Here is a 19632-nt window from a genome sequence, read left to right as displayed (position 1 = left end):
CTCCTGACTGTCGCTGGATGGATCTGAGAAAAGTTATGGCTGCCTTCCTCCCTCTGACCTCAGTTGGACAATCTGTAAAATGTGGTGAATGTACTTTGGCAATGCTGGCGTTACTCCAGAAGGTTCAGGGGTCACATGGACTGGGATTCTGGGCTGCTCGTTGCAAAATGTTGGTAGCATCCTGTGGTGAAGCAATGCACATAGTTTTGTGCTTAGAATTTTAATGCCTGGGGAGAGGCAATATGAGTTATGCTTCTTTCCCTGAATTTAAATTCTTTTAAAAAATGGTGAAATGGTGAAAGCATCTTGAGAAATGTTTTACTATTTTACTTTTGGTTCCCAAATTATGCACTGCCTGGATGTGTGTACCCCACGATAATGAGGGAACATCACAGGCTAGCAGATAACAATAACTCCCGAGTAGGGTGAGAAAGTCGTTTATCTTTCTGTTTCCACTCTGCCGGCAAGCGTCTGAAAATCACTAACATTCCTATTTGAATAAATATTTTGGTGAGATATGTTCATTTGAATTTTTACCCTCAATAACTTAGATTGTGATGGGAAGAAAGGAAAGAGATGAAATAGTTTTTATTAAGAATTTCAACTGCATTCCTGAGAGTGCTGTTAATATTAGAATATCTTTTTCTGTTTGATATTTTTTCTTTTCCCGAACAGGTTTGATTCAGACTGCTAGAGGTATCCTGCTCAACAGGGATGTGTGTATGGGGAGATGACAACAGAAAAAGATTGGAGATATCCCTTATCCTCCCCATACATTCATCACCTGCTCTCTGCAGGTGTTACCAATTAAGTTACAGCTTTTGCTACCCCCAAGCCTTTTTATTCCCTCTTTTGGATTTCGGGAGGTAGATAGTGGAGTGTCTAAACTCAGCTGAATTCTGTGACCCTTGATACCAAATGCCTAACTTCTCCAGTTAAGACTGCTAATGATGACACATCCTGATGGCCCAGATGGAGGATCAGGAGCAGCTAAGTCAGAGTAGATGTCTCCTCCAGATTGTGAACAGTGTTTAACCTAATGGCAAAAAAAGTGGCATATTGGAGGAAATCAACAAGTAGTCACCGAGGGCCTCCTGAGTTAGTCCCACTGGCGGTGGGAAATACAGAGCTAAACAAGACAGGATCCCTGGCCTGAGGAAGTTCACAGGTGATTTGGGGAGATTACTTACAAAAAATACAAAGTGAAACAATATATGGCCCCAAAGTAAGTCAGGCTAAGCCAGCTCGTACAACTTCAGAGGAAGGGGATGTATCAGACGGTGATCCAGGGTGTGCGTGAGAATGCAATAATACAGTAAAAAGTGTCCATACATACGATGTAAGTTCTTCTCTTTTGCTCTCAAGCATCTCTTGCCCAGCTCATATTTCCCAGGTTCCGAAATCTTGCCCACACAACTTCTTTTGGGGACATGCACCTTCCCGTCATCCTAATATTTTTCACCTCTCTGAGTATAAGCTCTCTGATCTCTGGATTATATCTCTCCAGAACAGAACATATTATTCTGACTATCACCTCCCATAACCTGGATAGTCTACCTCTTTTAACACACCCCAAGAGTACATCAGATTTTGTCATGCACCGTCACACTGTAGTCTTAACATTTAGTTTATGGGCCTCTAAGATCTTTGCTTCACTTTCTATGTGAGTTCTTATTAACCTGTATCTCCCAAGGGAATTTGGGAAATTGAAATTTGGAATCTCTGAACAGGATTAACTTCAATTTTTCTTGAAATTCAGCCAGTTTGTTTTTACCTATTGTTTTAACCAGTCACATTTTTCTTACATCCTGAAAATATCATCACATGTACTAATGGCTCTTCTCAGCCTTTAGGTAACTGCTGTCTAAATTCTTTAGAATATCTGTGCTTTTTTTTTTTTTTTTTTTTTTTTTTTTTTTTTTTTTTTTTTTTTTTTTTTTTTTTTAGTCTAGTTCTATACTGCTTGGAAAGATTGAGAAGTTAGGTTTACTCATTCTCCTTGCTATAGGAAATATGTTTCATGTTGCAGAAAGGCCATTTATCCTTTTTCACTATAACAATCTGATAGCCTCATCCCAAATTTCCAGTCTCTCATCACTGCCTTTTATTTTTCCTCAGTGGCTAAGCCAATGGCTTCTTTGATTTGAGTTTGGTTCCTAAAGAGTTTGCCTTATCATAGGTGAAGTGTAGAAACAGTCAGCTTAAGTATCCAGATCTGTAGTTTAACACATTTCTGAAAAGGAGCAATAAAAAATGCTGTCTCCCCCACTGTGCCTTCCAAGATGACTTATGTTGCTTTATGCTAATACTAACGGGCTGCTGGAGGCTGGAGCAACATGCTGGAAAATTGTGGTCTGCAATGCATTTCCTCTGATGTGATTCCATACCAGATCTGCAGGGAGTGTGCACAGCCAAGACTGGGTGTAGTTCTCCAAGTTCAGAACTCTTTATTCAGTCCTATATCTGGGGACAGCTCCCTGTACACAGTGACCATCTTCCATTTCATTTAAGACTCTTCCACAAAGGACAGCTCACAGTTTCAAAGAAAACGCATTGTCATTGCCCATGTTTTGGGGTAGCGCTTGCTTACTGGTTTGCTTGAATAGAATTCCTCCTTCTTCTTCCTCTTCTTCTTCCTCCTCTCCCTCCTCCACTTCCTCTCTGCCTTATTTTCTTCTGTTTCTTCCTCCTTTATTATTATTGTTATTGTTATTATTAAAGCAGAGTGAAATCTGAGAGGAGGAGTGGCATATTGGCCATAAAGGATGCATTACTAGATGGCTCTAAACTGCTCTGTAACATTAAAACATTGGATATAGCTTCCACTTTGGTAACACTGTAACCACCTTCTCACTACAGAACACTGAAATTACTACCACCCTGTAAAACATTACTTAATGAGCTTCAGCATAATCATAAATACTGAAAAAATATGTGCTAAAGGTTTTACCCACACTCCCTCCTAAAACCCCCATAATAAGCCCACAAGGTTGGAGCCATGGTCAAGGTGAGTTGCTCGGGCTCTGAGGGAAGGGTGCCTGGTTCAAACCCTGGCTCCACCTCTCGTCTCCTCTGTTAAATTGGTGAAATCCCTTAACCTCTCCAAATTTCAGTTTTTCCATTTGTTCAATGTTGGTAATGGTTTTATATATACATAATGAGGTTGTTATAAGAATCAACATAAGATAATAGATATAAAGTATTTATTAAAATGCCTGGAAAATGGTAATAAAAATGGCTAACAGTAAGTAAGTACTTACTGTGTGCTAGCCAGTGTCCTAAGAGCTTTATGTACAGTGTTAATTTAGTTCTCACAAGGGCCATTACCTTCTTCAGTTTGCATATGAGGGAAATTAAGGTTAGTGAGGTACAGTAATGATCCAAGGGTGCACAGATCACTGGGAAGTCTGGAGCACTAGCAGAACTTGAATCTGGACATATGTCCCTGGTTCGTATTAAATAATCAATGAACATTCATGTTCATAATTGTCGTTGCTCTTTGCAACTCAAATATAAAGGTAGAAACTCTTCTCCAACATAATGAGAGAAAAGATGATTTGACAATTGCTTCACAGAACTAAATTTATAGACACAATCTAGTGAGCACGACTATTAGTATAATTAAACCACTTAACTGAGCACTTAAAAGCTAGATAATACCTTAGGCTTATTTCTTCTAGAAACAGAAACAGCTCCATACTATCTCTGTCCCCGTGGCTTCTGTTTTACGAGGCGAGAAACTGAGAGCAAGCCTTAGGAGGGAAATCAGATCTAGAGTTTGTACACGAAATCTCTCTTACCTGCATTATGCTTCCCTTGGAAATCGTCTGCTCAATAAAAGGAGTCTTAGGATGGATGAGAGAATCACGTAGAGATGTTTAACCCACTGTAACATGACCGTCCCATAGAACATTCTGTGACGTTTAAATATTCCACACCTGTGCTCACCAACACAGCACCCACTCGACATGTGGTTGTTGAGCACTTGAAATGTGGCTATTACCACTGAAGAACTAACCCTTTCATTTTGTTTAATTTGAATTAATTATAGTTACTGAAATCTCAATTCTTTTTTCTTTTCACCAGGGGCCATCTTAAATCATACAGTCTGGCTTCTTCTCAGACTGCCTTCTCCTTATCTTTTCCCTCAAATCTTTATCTCTAGGGCTGGAACTCATACTTAAAACCATGCGAGGCTGACTGTAGGTAACTGGTGGCTGGCTTTCATTTAGTAATACCATAAGCATATTCTTTTCTCACTCTCCATCAGCTACATCTTCCAAAGCTGTATTTCTTTCACTCAGTCCTCTGGGTGGTTATCATACAAATGGTATGTTCAAACCATGCCATAGACTTGAGAATGAGCAACTGTCAAGCAACGCTGAGCAATACAGTAGCTTCGCTACCTTTTCCAGAATCCTTACTTTGATATTTGCTCCATGTTATGGCATTTTGGCTTGATGCACTTACGTCACGTAGCCATCGGCATCCACTAGTGACAAGCTGTCAGCAACAATGAGGAATTATCTGCCAGTTGTATACAATTTCTTGAGGACAGTGTTTCCAGTAACAAGGAACGAAGCATATGCCTTAGAACTTTGCAGGCGTAGAATATTTTCCTTCTTCTTAATTCGCAAAATCCCCATCCAAAATGTGAATTGAGGGAGTATTAAAGGACAAAGCTGGAAGAGTTGAAGCAAAGAAATAAAATAACATATGTGCCCAGAGATGGGTTACATTTTTGAATAAGCTTTCTTTAGAAGTGATAGAAACGAATTCAATCAGATGAGGCCGGGAGGACTCTTTTCATTTGGCAGAGACTCAACGTTCTATTGCAGAACAGAATCTAGTGTTGACAGACAGCCTGGGGGGAAGAGGGAACGCACGTCTTCTGTTCTTGACTTCTGGTCCCCAAGAGGACCGGATATTGTGATCTCCTCATTTACCTGGTTTGGTGAAAAATTTTTGGTCGTCCTTCCAACAGGACAACATGGTATAAAGTTATTGCTTGTTTCAAAACAACGTCATAATAAAAAGCAGCTCATTAAGCTCAACCAAATTTTTTTTTCTGACCCCAAATCCTATTTCAAAGAGTTCACCAAATGGAAGTAGATAATTCTGGCATCAGAACCTCTAAAGATATGCATTTGAAGCACAGTCTAACCTTTACAGATGTGCGTGTGTGTGTGTGTGTGTGTGTGTGTGTGGTCTTTTTGCTCTATGGTAAGTGATTTTTAGAAACCTTTAACTTCCCTGTTGTATCTTAAAACATATGCCTGATATTGGAAGGAAGTAGGTAGATAGATATTGTATTATCAGTAACCAGGCCAATGTGGCCACATGTTCAGAGATCACAACGAAAGAGCAATACTCATGAAGGTGGCCTTCTGTCCCTCTGCCTCAGCTAATGCAGTGCTCTAGGAACGGCCCTCACCTGGGGGTCAGAAGACCAGGGTTCAACGCTGATACTAATATCTAGGTTGCTGATTTCACCTCCTCCTTCCATTTGTTTGGTAAGCTTTCTGACCTCATCTTAGTGCTATTTGAACATCAAATAAAATAATGTTTGCAAAACACTTTGGGAATTATGCTGATTTGAAAATACAGTGATTTGTTAACAGATAGCACACAGATACAAATTTTAAGCAGTCTCATTTCTAGAAAGATGACATAGAGGCTTGTAAGCAAGGTTTTTTCTGGGCCAAAGGGGACAAAGCCAGAGAAGGGGTGTAGGAGGGAGAAAGCTACAAATAGACTTTGCGTTACATTTAATTATGGAATGTGACAAAATTTTCCTGCATTCGAGAGAGGGTAAATTATCAAATACATTATAGAATGAATTCCAGTAACAACTTCATTCCATAAATAACAAAGGCATCCGAATTCAGTTTGGAAATTTTTAAACTTTACATAAATCAGGATGTTTTACATGCATTATACCTACAAGCATGAAATCAAACTATAAGTAAATTCCATATGTTTGGTTCAAAGAATAGTTTTTCCAAAGGAAAGAAGATATATAATGAAATGCTCTGATTTTTCATGGTATATGTTATGCTTGGACTTACCTCCCCAAATCTAGAAAAATATGATGTTGAGTTTATGTGTACCAAGGTACAAGCCATTGTGAGTTTTCCTGGGGAAAAAAAAGTCTGTGTGTGGCAATAATCATAATGTGGGGGGGGGGTGGAGATTGTAAAATTAAAGGACAGAGTTTCCTGTTTGCTATTTTTCAAAATAATGACTGTGGGTTCTTTCCCCACAGAAAAGGTGCTATTTATTTTTTAATGATGAGCTGTTTCCCGGAGAAACAAAGTGGCATTCTGTCGACACCATATGGCGGCGGAAAAACAGATTCCACCGTGTTCCATTTGTTAGACTGTCTTCTGCATTTCTGTATCCATAATTTATGTGGGGGCCTCTATGATTGCCAAAATATTCAAATAGATTTCTCTTAGCAGGGCAGCCTGCATGAGGGGAGAAAGGTTTTCAAAGCAGCAGGACCTGAACAGTCTCCTGCTGCTCAGAGAGGAGAGCACGTCCAACTTCTGTCCTTCTGGCGGCTTTCATTGTAATACTAATTTACATCCTCGGTTTGGGGACCATGTTTGCATTCAGCAAAAGCAGCTTATGTTCCTTTATGCTAATACAGTCATACTTGAATTATAACCCACACCCTTAAAGTCGAATTATGCTTTCTGCCTCGGTGTAAGCGTAGAACCTGGCCTTTAAGACATTAATGGGAGCTGGTATGTAACAGTGGCTGAACGATACCATTTTGAGCACATTGATTCTGCAGCTGGTTTCCAAAAAGACATCTGAAGTGGTTATAGATACATTAAAAATAGTCATGAAGGCTTCCTTTGCTGTCTAAGCATGTGATTACCATCTATGTATTCAGAGGCTGTTTTCAGTGGAAGTTTGAGTGGTGTTCTCTGGTGTATAAGTAGAAACATGTTCAATACATGATACAGAATAGAAAGAGGGGCTTTGGTGAGTCAGACTAATTGATGTTTTGGCAAAAATGGAATGTCTGAAAAAAGTTACATGTTCCTATGCATGCCCAGATAACAAGAATCTAAACCATAAGGATTCTGTTGCAAATACAGATGCATATTTTTTACTTCAGAGAATCTCAGATGTTCTTTCAGTAGGTTTAGCCATTGCGTGTTCTATTGTAGTGCATTCAGGGAAACATAACATAATTTCATGTGGAAAAAGAAAACAGATGTAGAAAATACTGTTCAATTACAGATGGAAGGTATAACAATAATGCCATAATACTAGGAGGAGGGTTTTTTTCCCTCAGTCTGTAGTAGAATGGTTAAAAGTTTCGGCTACCAAAAATAGGATGTTATTTGCCATTTGTGAGTATTAAAAAGAAGGTTAAAGCTTTGGCATATAAGGGACAGAACAAAAGACCTCGGACCCTTAATTGACTCCCATTTCTTCCAAATCAGTTTAGATAGACTCCTAGGAATCCCTGCTTTTTTTAATATAGAGAGGGGAGGACACAGCCGAGTTTATTTTCTGGATACTTACTCTTGTCAGGAAGCAGAATTTCAGTGGACACAAAGTATTGGTATTGTTGGCATAAGTGTCCAAGAAACTTGCCCTTCTATTAAAGAATCCTTCTGATGCAGGCTTAGAGACCAGTGAACTATAGGAAACCCCCTCACTGGTGTTCATGAAGACAGAATGGTCACTGGGCCATCCATGTGAGGTAAGGGAAGACCCTATCTTCTGTTATTTACATAAAATGTGATATCTTTTGCCTGGAGATGGGTCAAAATATCAGAGGCAGAGTTAAGCGTAGTCTCAACTGGTTTGCCACATTATTCACAGTGTCCGGTCACGTTGATCTGCCTCTAACCCTGGCTGTAATGGAAAACACAACACTGACTCATGTCTCCAGATTCCAAAATACTTTATTTGTGCAACATTGATACCTGAAAATTAGGACATTTTTAAGAACCTCAGTTCTCCCAGGAAAGCTTTTTAGAAGGGAAGGATTTAACTTGAGTCTCACCCTATTGTTAGAACTCAAATCTCATACTTTTCCCCTTTTCAATTAAAAAGTTATACATTCAATTAGACTACATCTGTGAACCTGCTTTAGCAGTAATTAAGATGAACATTATGATATGGGTAATAAAAAGTAATAGTTTCTTTCAATCTCTTGGGTTTTTTTTGAAATACATTTTCTCGATGGAAATCAAATTATTTTACTTCATAGAAGTGATTCCTCTCCATTCAATAGGGTGAAACGATGCGTGAGCTGTTGCTTGTACAACTACTAAGTCAGAATCATTAAGAATGAAGTTTAGTAAATAAAGTTATTGGGTGGCTGCTTTTTCACAAAAGGCTTGGAACTGTATTAAATTAACAGGAAATAGGTCTAGAGTTTTCTTTAACTAACCGATCCTCAGTGGAGAACAGAAATGAAATGGCCTTATTCAAGGACATCCATTTGAAAGCTATAAATATTTTATAAGGATGGAATAAATTGCTTATTTTCAAACAGGTGCTATTGTAAAAATTATTTTGATTTTTCTTTTGCCTCGGGCTCTTGAACAAAATAACAATATATCATGTACATAGTGCTTAGACATTAGGTTATGTCTGTGTTTTCTTTAATTGGCTCAGCGAAGTGGAGGGAAGCTCACACTTAGGGTTCCTCTGCTGTGTCCCCAGTGTCTTTCCATAAGGGAAATTATGCCTTAAATAGGACCTACATCTCATTGCTCATTCTGCAGGTTGTCAACTAAAATGGTACCATTTCCTTCAAGATAATGACAATAGATTGAAATGTATTCTGCCAACATATATGATCCATCAACAACCTCCATCAACACATTCAAATGTTCCCTGTGTTTTGTGGGTGTTTTCTCATTTGAACAGCAGCAGAAACACTCTAGTAGGGATAAATATTTTTTCATTTTTGATTTTGACTTCATTTTTCTCTTGGATTGTAGGCTTTCTCTAGGTAATGTGTATATTATAGAAGTTTGATGTGGAAAAATTTGCTCCTTCAAAGAAATGATGTGAAAAAAAGATGGTGCCACCACCCCACCATCTGTTTACTTCTGGTTGTATCTCTAGGAGAGGAAAGAATCTGAGCTGAGTCATCCAAATTCTGCTTCTCTGTTCTCTAGAGGACCAATGGTGTCCATTAAAGAGGTGAGCAGCGGGCTGAATTCGGGACCAGATCTGTGGTCAGGTCAGTGATCAGTGAGTGGCCAAAGACATAATGCATCCTATGGAGAGTATTAAGATGTTATTGAGATAAAAATTAGATCATTTTGTGGCCATGGTCAGGTGATCAGTAAGAACTTGTGAAACACTGTAAAAGGAACTGATTTCTATGACTATAAAAGTCTTGGAAAAGCAGATGTGCCCCTCACAAGAGGAAGCTGTCCTCAAGAGAAGTCAAACGTTGAGAAACCAAGAGAATTGCATACAGAAGACGATGGCAACTAAAAGACTATCCTGGGTAGTCTGTGATCACTGTCTCTCTGCTTGTATCCTCTTTTAAGGGAATGTGCCCCTAATTGAACCGGGGAACTTCCTGATGAGCCAGCCTCATCCAGTCTGATTTTTCCTTTTGGAAATCTGAACTAGCAGATACAGAAAATTTGCAACTTTGTGGCTGAGTCAAGGTAATCATGATACTAGAATAAAGGTTCAAAAATATCACTCATGCCACTGAGCCACTGGGATTTCTGTAGCTGTGCACTTGGCCACACGTGGTAGATGGCATTAATGGCCCTGATTCTACGTTTCTCTCTATCCAAGTTTTCTACCATGGAACTTTGCAATTCCTCCTACTAAAAGAGCAGAGTTTGTGTCCCTTCCCCTTGATAATGCGTTTGGCTCTTCAACTTGCTTTGACCAATAGAAGGGGTGAACATGACAGTGTGCCACTTCACAGAGGAGGCTTTAAGTGGCCTGGAATATTTCCACTTGCTGTCTTGTGCTTTTGCTATTGGTTCAAGGAAACTTGGAAGCCAAAATAGTTATCCAGAGTTTCTTTGTGAGCATGGAGTTAGAATAACAGAAAGTTTACTGCAGGATAAGACATAGCTCATGCTCTACCATGTCCATAAAAGCCAGCAGTGGGGCACAGTGTGCCTGAGCCCTAGGAGAGGACACTATATACTGGATGGCATTGCCAATGCCTGTGTGTGTCTCTGTGACATTACCTTCCTGCCTTAATGTTCTTCAGACACGTTCTCAGCTTAAATTTAGCATTCCTCTACTCTGAAGCCATCTTTCTTTTTAGTGTGACCTGTGTATCTCTCTTCAGACTGACTATATGTATGGATAGAATTGCATAATCAACAAGAGAATATTATAATTTCTCTTTTTAAAACATCTTTGGGGACCATGCTTCTGTTGGTCCCAGGAGAAGAACAGACTGAACCTCTGATCAATTTTTGTATAAATGACACTTGTTTAATTTCTTTGCAGTTAACAAGTTCACCTAATATTTCTGGCAAAATGTGGGAAGATTGTTTTTATCTTGTAAGCAACCTAATATCTTGCTTTTTTTCCCCCTTTTCCCTTCATGGTGTTCTGAGTGTGGTAATAGAGTTGAAAGTGCTCTTATGTAGAGGAATTCTGACCTTCTCCTTCGGGTCTGAGAGATCACACAGAGAGCAGGATGCACTGGGCCAGTGGTCTGTTCCCAGCGGAGCTAATTGATAAGGACCATATTTTATGAATGAAGTTACAAGATAAAAACTGAGACTAATGAAATACCCCAATGACTCTGAAGTAATTAAGGAAGGCATTCCATACACTACCTCTAATTAGACACTGAGGCTGAGAATTCACAACTGACTCGATATTCTCCAGTGGTACTGACCTCTTGTTTAATACAACGGCAGCTGAGAGTATTAATAACTAAGGAAAGTGAAACCTTACTTCTAAGGTGACAATAGGCCATTTAAGTGAGTCTGGGTGGGTACAAGGCAATCATAACCATAGTGAATTTAACACAGTCTCTATGTTTTTCAAGTCATTCCTTGAGCCCAAGTTCAAGAGATGTTTTTAAAAATAATTTTGGTGAGGCAACTCTTTTCAGCTTAAAAAAAAAAGATTAAAATAAGGTCACAAACCTTTTACAATGTGTTTATTTTCTCTCATCAGTCTTTTCTCAACTCTTTAATCCAGTCTTATAGTTTCCCTTAATCATTATTCCTTTCAAATATAATGCTCTCAATTCTCATTGATTCTTGCATATCGAACAGTGCTTGCTGCTTACTTCTTAGCTCTCTTTCAAAAGATTGTTCTTTAAATTACCTTCACAGAGATTTTATTGTTTCTCAAAGATGCGGTGAAACCATCATAGACAGAAGCCAAAAAGTAAATTTTAGTCAAGAGGTATTTATTAATGGAAGTACCTAAGGTGTGTTTTGGACATAGTGGGAAAGCAGAGGAAAACTTGACTAGGTACCTATGACCTAGAACATCACAATCTGTCCTCAGAACTGAGACGTACATACAAGACAGAGACCCTAACAGTGTAGGACAGAGTATCATTATGTGTGAGGCAGTGCACCTGACTCTGTTTTGCAGGGATTTGGAGGAGGGGAGGTGAGCAAAGCCTGAAATACCACGTAAGGCTTCTGAGCGAGAGAAGAAACTCAGAGAGAGGGCACGTAGAAGGCACTGAATTTGGACAAGTGAGGGGGGAGGTAGAATTGGTGGGCAGCAAGTCCCGTGAATGTGCCAGAAAGAGCACATTAGCATGGGTGCCCATGACATAGGGAGAGAGGTGGTGGTGTTGGTGAGTTCGTCTCCATCGCTGGCTCTCATGAAAACCAAGCCAAAATCATATTCAGTTGATCCTTGAGTGACCCCAGCAGACAAAAATCCACATATAACTTAGAGTCAGCCCTCCCCGTTTACGATTCCTCTGTATCTGTTCCAGCTCTGCAGATTTAACCACCAATGAATACCATAGTAATGCAGTATTTACTACTAAAAAAAAATCCATCTGTAAGTGGATCCACACCATTCAAACCCATGTTATTCAAGGTTAACTGTATAATTATTTCACTTGCAATAAATCAGGGCCATTTTGCCAGTTTATAAATAATTAGAGAGGGCAGGATGGAATAACTTTAAATCACTTTTAATCCTAAAAATCTTCCCTAAGGAATAATAGAATCTTAGAGCAGAGACCCTGGTGGGGGGAGGTGTCAGAGATTTAAAGTTTCTGTGTGTAGAAACTTATTCTGAACAATTGTTGGGGGGAATGGGGTCATGAGCCCTTAATATGTTATGTACTATGTTACATAATATTTTGTTCAATATACGTATCTTCACATAGAAGCATTTCATAGCTCTATCGCATTTCTAATGGCTTCAAACCTTTACAAATTCAGTGGTCTAGAGCATCTTTGCCAGGTGTTCATCAACGAATAGTGACAGAGAGCTCACTGCTCATCGGTGCAGCCAGTCCTAATTTCAGCAGCTCTTACTCTCCCTGAGTTACCCTGAGCTGAAGTCTCCCAATCAGCGGTCCTGTTGGCCCCACTCTGTGGGTCCAGATCTGTCCTCACAAAGGAAGATCTAATTAGGAGCCAGTCAAGATGAGACCCCAGGACAGGACACTCAGGTACCTCTCTCCACAGCACTGATAACTAATGCATAGCCTCTTCCAGGAGGATGTGATGATTGGGTTTTTAATTTGTTTTTATTCCCCTATAAAATGAAATTAAAATAAAGAATAAGACCGAGGAGACCTTCTGACTTTGCTCACAGAGCACAAGACACAGGCAGAGCAGCATCAGAATGCTGGTGCAACAGACAAGCCCATTTCTACCACTCCTCTTTGCTTTGCTGAGTAGATTTGCGAGGCATTTTTACTTTGGATTCATAAGTTTCCTCCCTAATGAGTAGAAGCTGTTTAAAATAACGTACTGATTCAGAGTTTTCTCTGACTTACTTTTTTCAGTGTGATATATTAGAATCCCCTTTCCACTCACATCTTTCAGAAGTGGTGCCAATAATGTGGGGGACAATAAATTATTCAAAGTGGGGGAGCCATATAACAGCCGAGAAGGCAGCAGTCTATTAGAGATAGCTGCACACAAATGCACATTTGGCGGCAATGTCGGCGACACATCAGAAATGATGGATATCCTTTCTCACATGCCTGCAACGTTTAATATCTTTGAACGGCATTAAAGATGTCAAATGTTTAGCCCGCAATCTGAGAAGCAGTGGAAATACAGTATCGCTGTTTACAAACGGGCTTGGAGCGGGGTCGCAATCACCTACGTCTGTCTTCTCCTAAAGGGTAAACATCTTTCACATATTTGTTTGCTTTGCAAAATAGTTCTGATCCTGAGGTGGTGTTTGTTAATCCAATCCCACTTTACCATAAACTAGAATTATCATTTCAGAGGCGGTTATACTTCATTTATGTTCAATTTCCGATTCTTGCAGGCTCCCGTAATTCAAATTTGCTTATCCCCCCTCCCCCTGCCCTTGGCTTAATATTGAATGATTTATAAGGCAACTACTTTAGAGCATTGAAGGAACTGTTTCTTTTTAAGCAGATAATAGTGAATATGTTTTGGAAGTGAAATATCATTTTACTAATTCTTTTGCTTTTATAAGCTGGATTTTGGTGTGTCTTCATTTTTCAAATTAATTTTACAATAAAACAAACGTAGGAAACAACAGAGAGTGGTATAATGAGCACTGTGCCCATCACCCAACCTCAACCATGATCAACTCATGACCAGTCATGTTTTAACTATACCCCATATGGCTTTATTTTAATTTGAAGCAAATATTAAAAGCCACATTAGATCATTTAATTCATAAATATTTCAGAAATTCTTAAAGATAATGGCATTTTAAAAAATGTAACTGAAATACCATAATTACACGTGAGAACAGTTAAGATTTTAATATCATCAAGTATCACTGCTTAAAATTTCCTGATTTTCTTGTCATTTTTTATTAGTTTGCTTGAATAAGGATCTTTATGACTTCTTTTTGTCATTGCCTGATGTGTGTCTTAAAAATATCAGTTCTTCCTCTATCGCTCTCTTATTTTTCCTTGAATTTTATTTGTGGAAACAACCTGATTTGGTTGTTTCGGGTGCTTTTTTTGTGTTTGGGTTTTTTTTCCTTTACTTTCATGTACTTTATCTGTTATACCGAGTTTGTAACCATTGCCCGGCAGGAGGGTGTCTGGTCTGATACAAATTACTTTCCCGTTAACAGAAGAGAAACTCCTCCTTGTCTTTCGATCCCACCCCAGTCAGGCTGTTGTCCCCTCCACTCTATGAATATTGGTCATTAATACCTTTCATATCGACAGATTCAGTGGTCATTTCTCAGTCCTTTTGTTACCTGATTTGTGTACAGCGTCTGACCTTGCTATTTCTTTTCTCCTTGACTCCACTTAGTGTCAGGACCTAACACTCTTTAATCTACTTCTAGTAGATTTAATCTGGTTGCTTGCTACTTCTTTGTGTCATTTTTTTTTTTTAAGTACCCAACTCATATTCTTCCCACAACATTTTGGAGGGCACCAGAGTTCACACCTAGTACTTCTTTGGTTCTTTGTCCACGGTCACTCCCAGGTTGACTCCGTCTAGAACCATGACTTTAAATACTATGCAACATTTTCTTTATCTCTGACTAGATTTCTCTCTTGAATTCCAGAATCATAAATCTCAGTATCTTCTTGAGATTGCCCGTTCAAAGTTTATCAGGCATCTCAGACTTACCCTGTCCAAATCTTAACTTTTGGTCTTAATCCCAAAAGACCATTTTCCTGCCCTCCCCTCAGCCGAAGTTAACTTCATTCATGCTTAGTCTTCAGCCCATAGAATAATTTGTAATTCCTCTTTCTTTATTCAAAATTTACATCAGGTGCACCTGAGAATTGTCTCTGCTTTACCATCTGCACCAGATTCTGACCACTTTGCACCACTTCCTCTTCTGCCAACCTAATTCAAGACATTATCAGCTTTTAGCTGGATTATTATGAATACTTTGTGAAGGAAAATCTGGGCTGGGCTAACAAGATAACTCACAAGTCTAAGAATGTGGGCTAACAAGATAACTCACAAATCTAAGTATTGGAATACTGATCTGAGTTCTGCTGGACTAACTCGTAAATCTAAGTTAATTAGTGTTGGTTTGCTGTTCATGTTTTTTGCTAGCCAGCTGGATTTTCAAAGAGATATATCTGGCTTTGGAATGTTGGTTTGCTGCCTCCCTGCCTCCACTTTTGTGATAATGATGCTGCTAAAGCTGTTCCATGCCTATTGGCCGAATACCCCAAGCTTGTACTTTACCCTATAGAACCTCATGCGCACGTCTTGGAGGTGCTCAGAGCTTCGGAGCAGAAGCCCCTCTGAGCCTGCCGGCGTAATACATCTGAGTGCTCCAACCCTCCGAGTGGTGCTTGTTTCTTGGCTGGCCTGTCGTTTCCGTAACAACTTAAGTTTATTCTTATTTCTTTGCCCTGTTATAATCTTACAGCCTGTTAACTGCACATAGCCAGAGTAATATTTTAAAAACCTAATTTAGATCATGTCACTCCTTTGCTCAAAAACATCCAATGGCCACCATCTCCACCTCACTGAGAATAAAATCTAAAATCCTCCCCATTGCCTACAAGTCCCTTTGTGATTTTGTCTGCCTGGTAATCTCTCCATGATCTCCAATCCAATTTCTCGAAACCACATTCCTTTGGCTACACCTACTCTGGTCTCCTTGCTGGGCCTCCGTGCTCGCTGTTCCCTCTGATTTGAATACTCAGTCCCTAACGTCTGAGTGGCTTGCTTCCTCATTCAGCTAGACCTCTGCTTAAATGTCACCCTATCAAAAAGCCCTTTCCTGTTCTTCCTATTTAAAATAGCACTGCCACCTTCACCATTCTCTATTCTCTTACTCTCTTTTTAAAAGCTTCATGACATTGGTCTTGGCAATGGTTTCTTGGATATGACACCAAAAGCACAAGCAACAGAAGCAAAAATAGACAAGCAGGACTACATCAAAGTAAAGAGCTGCTGCACAAAAAAAGAAGCAATCAACAGAGTGAAAAAGCAATTTACAGAATAAGGAAACTGTTTGCAAGCCGTATATCTGATGTCGACTGAAATAAATGTGCAGACTAAAAGTTGAGAGCTATGTTTTATGTGGTGGGAGGACTTGAGCCGGGATGACAGCCTCTCGGATCGCTCTGAGGGACTGCTCCGAAGAGGTAGAGGAGGAGCTAGGATATATAGGAGCTTTACAGCAAAGCCCAGGTAGTTGGAACAAATAAAAGATAACTTGTTATCTAAAGAAAACCAGACATCTCAAGTTAAAGAATTTAGTACTTTTCTATGTATGGGAGGAAGCAAACATTTAGGCTCATTGAATTCACTCCTTTGACAAGAACCTAGCTCTCTAGGGCCAGTATCTTGTCCTTTCTTATTCTGAGTCCCCTCAGAGTGCACCATTGTGAGTGGCTGCAGCGGCCGGGCTGCAGGCTTGTCTTCACTGTAGGGGGTGGCATCAGCTGGCTGATGACTTGATGGCTTCAGCATTCTTTGTTTACTGATAATGATTTGCAGTATTTTTTGTTCACACTGATAAGGAGCTAATATCCAAAATATACAAGGAATTCCTACAACTCATTAGCAACCCCCCCCCAAATAACCTAATTGAAAAATGGGCAAAGGAGTTGATATAAAATATGAAATACGTCTTTCCAAAGAAGACATATGTGAATTAGGTCAACAGTTATATGAAAAGATGCTCAACATCACTAATAATCACAGAATGCAAATCAAAATCACAATAAGAAATCACCTCACACCTGTGAGAAAGGCTGTTATTAAAATAACAAAAGGTAACAAATACTAGCAAGGATGTACAGATGTGAGAACCCTACTTTACTGTTTTGGGGAATGTAAATTGGTGAAAACACAATGGTAAACAGTATGGAGGTTCCTCAAAAACCTAAAAGTAGATCTAGCAACCCCACTTCTGGGTATATACCCAAAATCATTGAAATTCGGGTCTCAAAGAGATATCTGCACCCCCTGTCCACTGCAGCATTGTTAACAATAGTCAAGATTTGGAATTAACCTCTATGTCCCTGAAGGCATACATGCATAAAAAAAAAGTGGTGTATACGTACAACGGAATATTATTCAGCCTTCAGAAGAGGGAAATCCTGCCATATGTGACAATATAGATGAACTGAGGGGACATTATTCTGAGCTAAGCCAGTCATAGAGCAAAAATACTGCATGATTCCACTTCTATGAGGTGTCTAAAATAGTCAAATTCATAGAAACAGGAGGATGGTGGTTGCCAGGGACTGGAGGAAGGCAGAAATAATGTTACTATTGATGGGAACAAAGTTCCTCTTATGTAAGATAAATAAGTTCTAGGATGTGCTGTACAATGCTGTGCCGTACAATGCTGTGTCTAAACTTCACAGAAACATTTTTAATTTTAGGTCTTGAGATACAACGTTGTTTGTTTAGTGTCTGTCTTCCCAGCAACGGAAATCTAAGTTCCCTGTGCTCAGGCACTAAGCTTTTTTTCGGTCTTTTCTGTATGCTCTATACCTCAGTCAGTGCCCAGGCCACTGGAGGTGTTCAACGGAATAAATAAATGTAGTGGGAGGGCACATAGTGCCTCTTATGAAATAGAAGGGGGCCAGTATGGGAAATTGATGTGAGGCGAGGTGGTGAGTTAGGCAGGGGCCAGACTGTGCAGAATTTTGTAAACTATACAAGGATTTTTTTTTCAAAAGAACAACGTAATCTGTAGCCACTGGAGTGTTTTAAACAGATGGACTGATGTGATCGGCTTTAGGTTTTGGAAAAAAAGTAACTCTGATCTGGAAAGTGTATGATCATTTGGGCAGTTGTTCTCAGCCCCAGACTAATTAAATCAGACCCTCTAGGGATGAAGCCCAGGCAACAGTGATTTTGAAAGCTTTTCAGGTGATTCCACTCACAGCCAAGATTGGAAACTAGGGGTTTTGAGTAAGGTTCCTGAGAAAGCAAGATGGATAAGATTCAAAACACAGGAGAAGGGATTTTTCAGGTTTCAGCTTTGATATGTTAACCACCTGGAACTCCTTACAATGAGAAAAATACGTACAAGCTGAAAACTCAGTGATTTTCTCGGACCAATCAGAGACTTAAAGCTGCAGGCCACGGACCAATCAGAGTTAACCTTGCAGGGCAAACCACCACCCTGGAATCCGGAGAGTCAGGTGTGCCAGGAGAGGTACGCAGCCTGAGATCTGCTTGCCTGCAGCAGAAGCCGCTGGGACCAAAAGCTGGTAAGAACACTTCAGTGGTAATTTTGACAGATTGTTGGAGTCCAAGTCTGGCTAGCCTGAGAGCTAGAAGCTTCTCTTAGTTTCCTTGAGTTTTCCTTCAGAAACCCCACCAGTTTCTTACGGGGAGTATCTGAGAAGGCCCCTTCTGTAGTCTTGGCAGGGCAGGGATGGGGGAGGGAAGAGCTGCTGAAGTAAAACCCTCCCAGACGTTTCTTCCCAGCAAAGGACTAATCTCCTGGGTGCAGGGTTTCGCCAGAGGGCAGTTCTGAAACCTTATTCCAGCTCAAGGACGGGGAACGCCGCCTCGGCCTCCTGCTCCAGCCTTCCTACCTTATCTAAGAGAGAAAGAAAGAAGCCATTGATGGAGGAAAGGGCTTCACGGGATTAGACTGGGCAGGCTAAGGCTGGGAAAGAGATGAGAGGGCAATGGGGAACAGCCCCTACCCCTGGAGGACAGACAGACACCTCTGAAGTCCACACCCCTGAACACTAAAGACTGAGGCTCAGTTAGAAGGTTCTAGAACACCCCCTTTCCCCTGACCTTACCAACACACACCACACGGGCAAGCTTCTGGTCATAATGACAGTGGGTTACAGGCCACAGACTGGGCGGTACGCAGGGAAGCCCCAAAACAGAGAGAGAGGAGGAAGGAACCTCCTTAGAGGAATTTGAAGCACCTGTTGTCTCCAGCGGCAATGAATAGTAATCATGGCCCAACTCCTAGCCATTTATCATAATCCTTACACCAAAGGCCTATTTATTGTAGTACCTATTACCCTAAACAATGCTGGCTTTCAACCAAAAATTACAAATCAGCTCAGAAGGCAAGATAACACACATTCTGAAAAGACAAATAATTTTCACGACCAGACTCAGATATGACAGACGTTGGATTTATCAGACAGGAACTTAAATTATTATGATTAAGATGTTAAAGTCTCTCATGGAAAAAGTAGACACCATGGAAAATCATATATATGGGTAATGCAGGTGGAGAGATGGGCCCTGTAAGACAGAATCAAAATCTAGGTGGAGAAGGTGGTTTTAGGCAGGAACAGGGTCAACTCCTTTAACATAAGAGGGAAAAGAAATATCGGTGCAGATGTAGGTGTGTGTTTGTAGGTGTGTACTTGTATGCTGGCCTTGACTTCTCTGTGAATTTCAGTCCTCTATTTTGTGACCACCCCCTCCCCACACCCCAGAAACTAATGTCTGCTGACTGGGAAGGTGCGGGGTAAGGAGAGGCAATGCTAGGAGATCATCCTGTACACACTTTCTTGTCCTCCTTCTGGACTGTAAACTAGCC

This window comes from Camelus bactrianus, chromosome 15 (genome assembly GCF_048773025.1).
Source record: "Camelus bactrianus isolate YW-2024 breed Bactrian camel chromosome 15, ASM4877302v1, whole genome shotgun sequence".
NCBI classification, from domain to species: Eukaryota; Metazoa; Chordata; class Mammalia; order Artiodactyla; family Camelidae; genus Camelus; species Camelus bactrianus.
The sequence above is the reverse complement of the archived record's forward strand: the minus strand, read 5'-3'. Positions refer to the sequence as shown.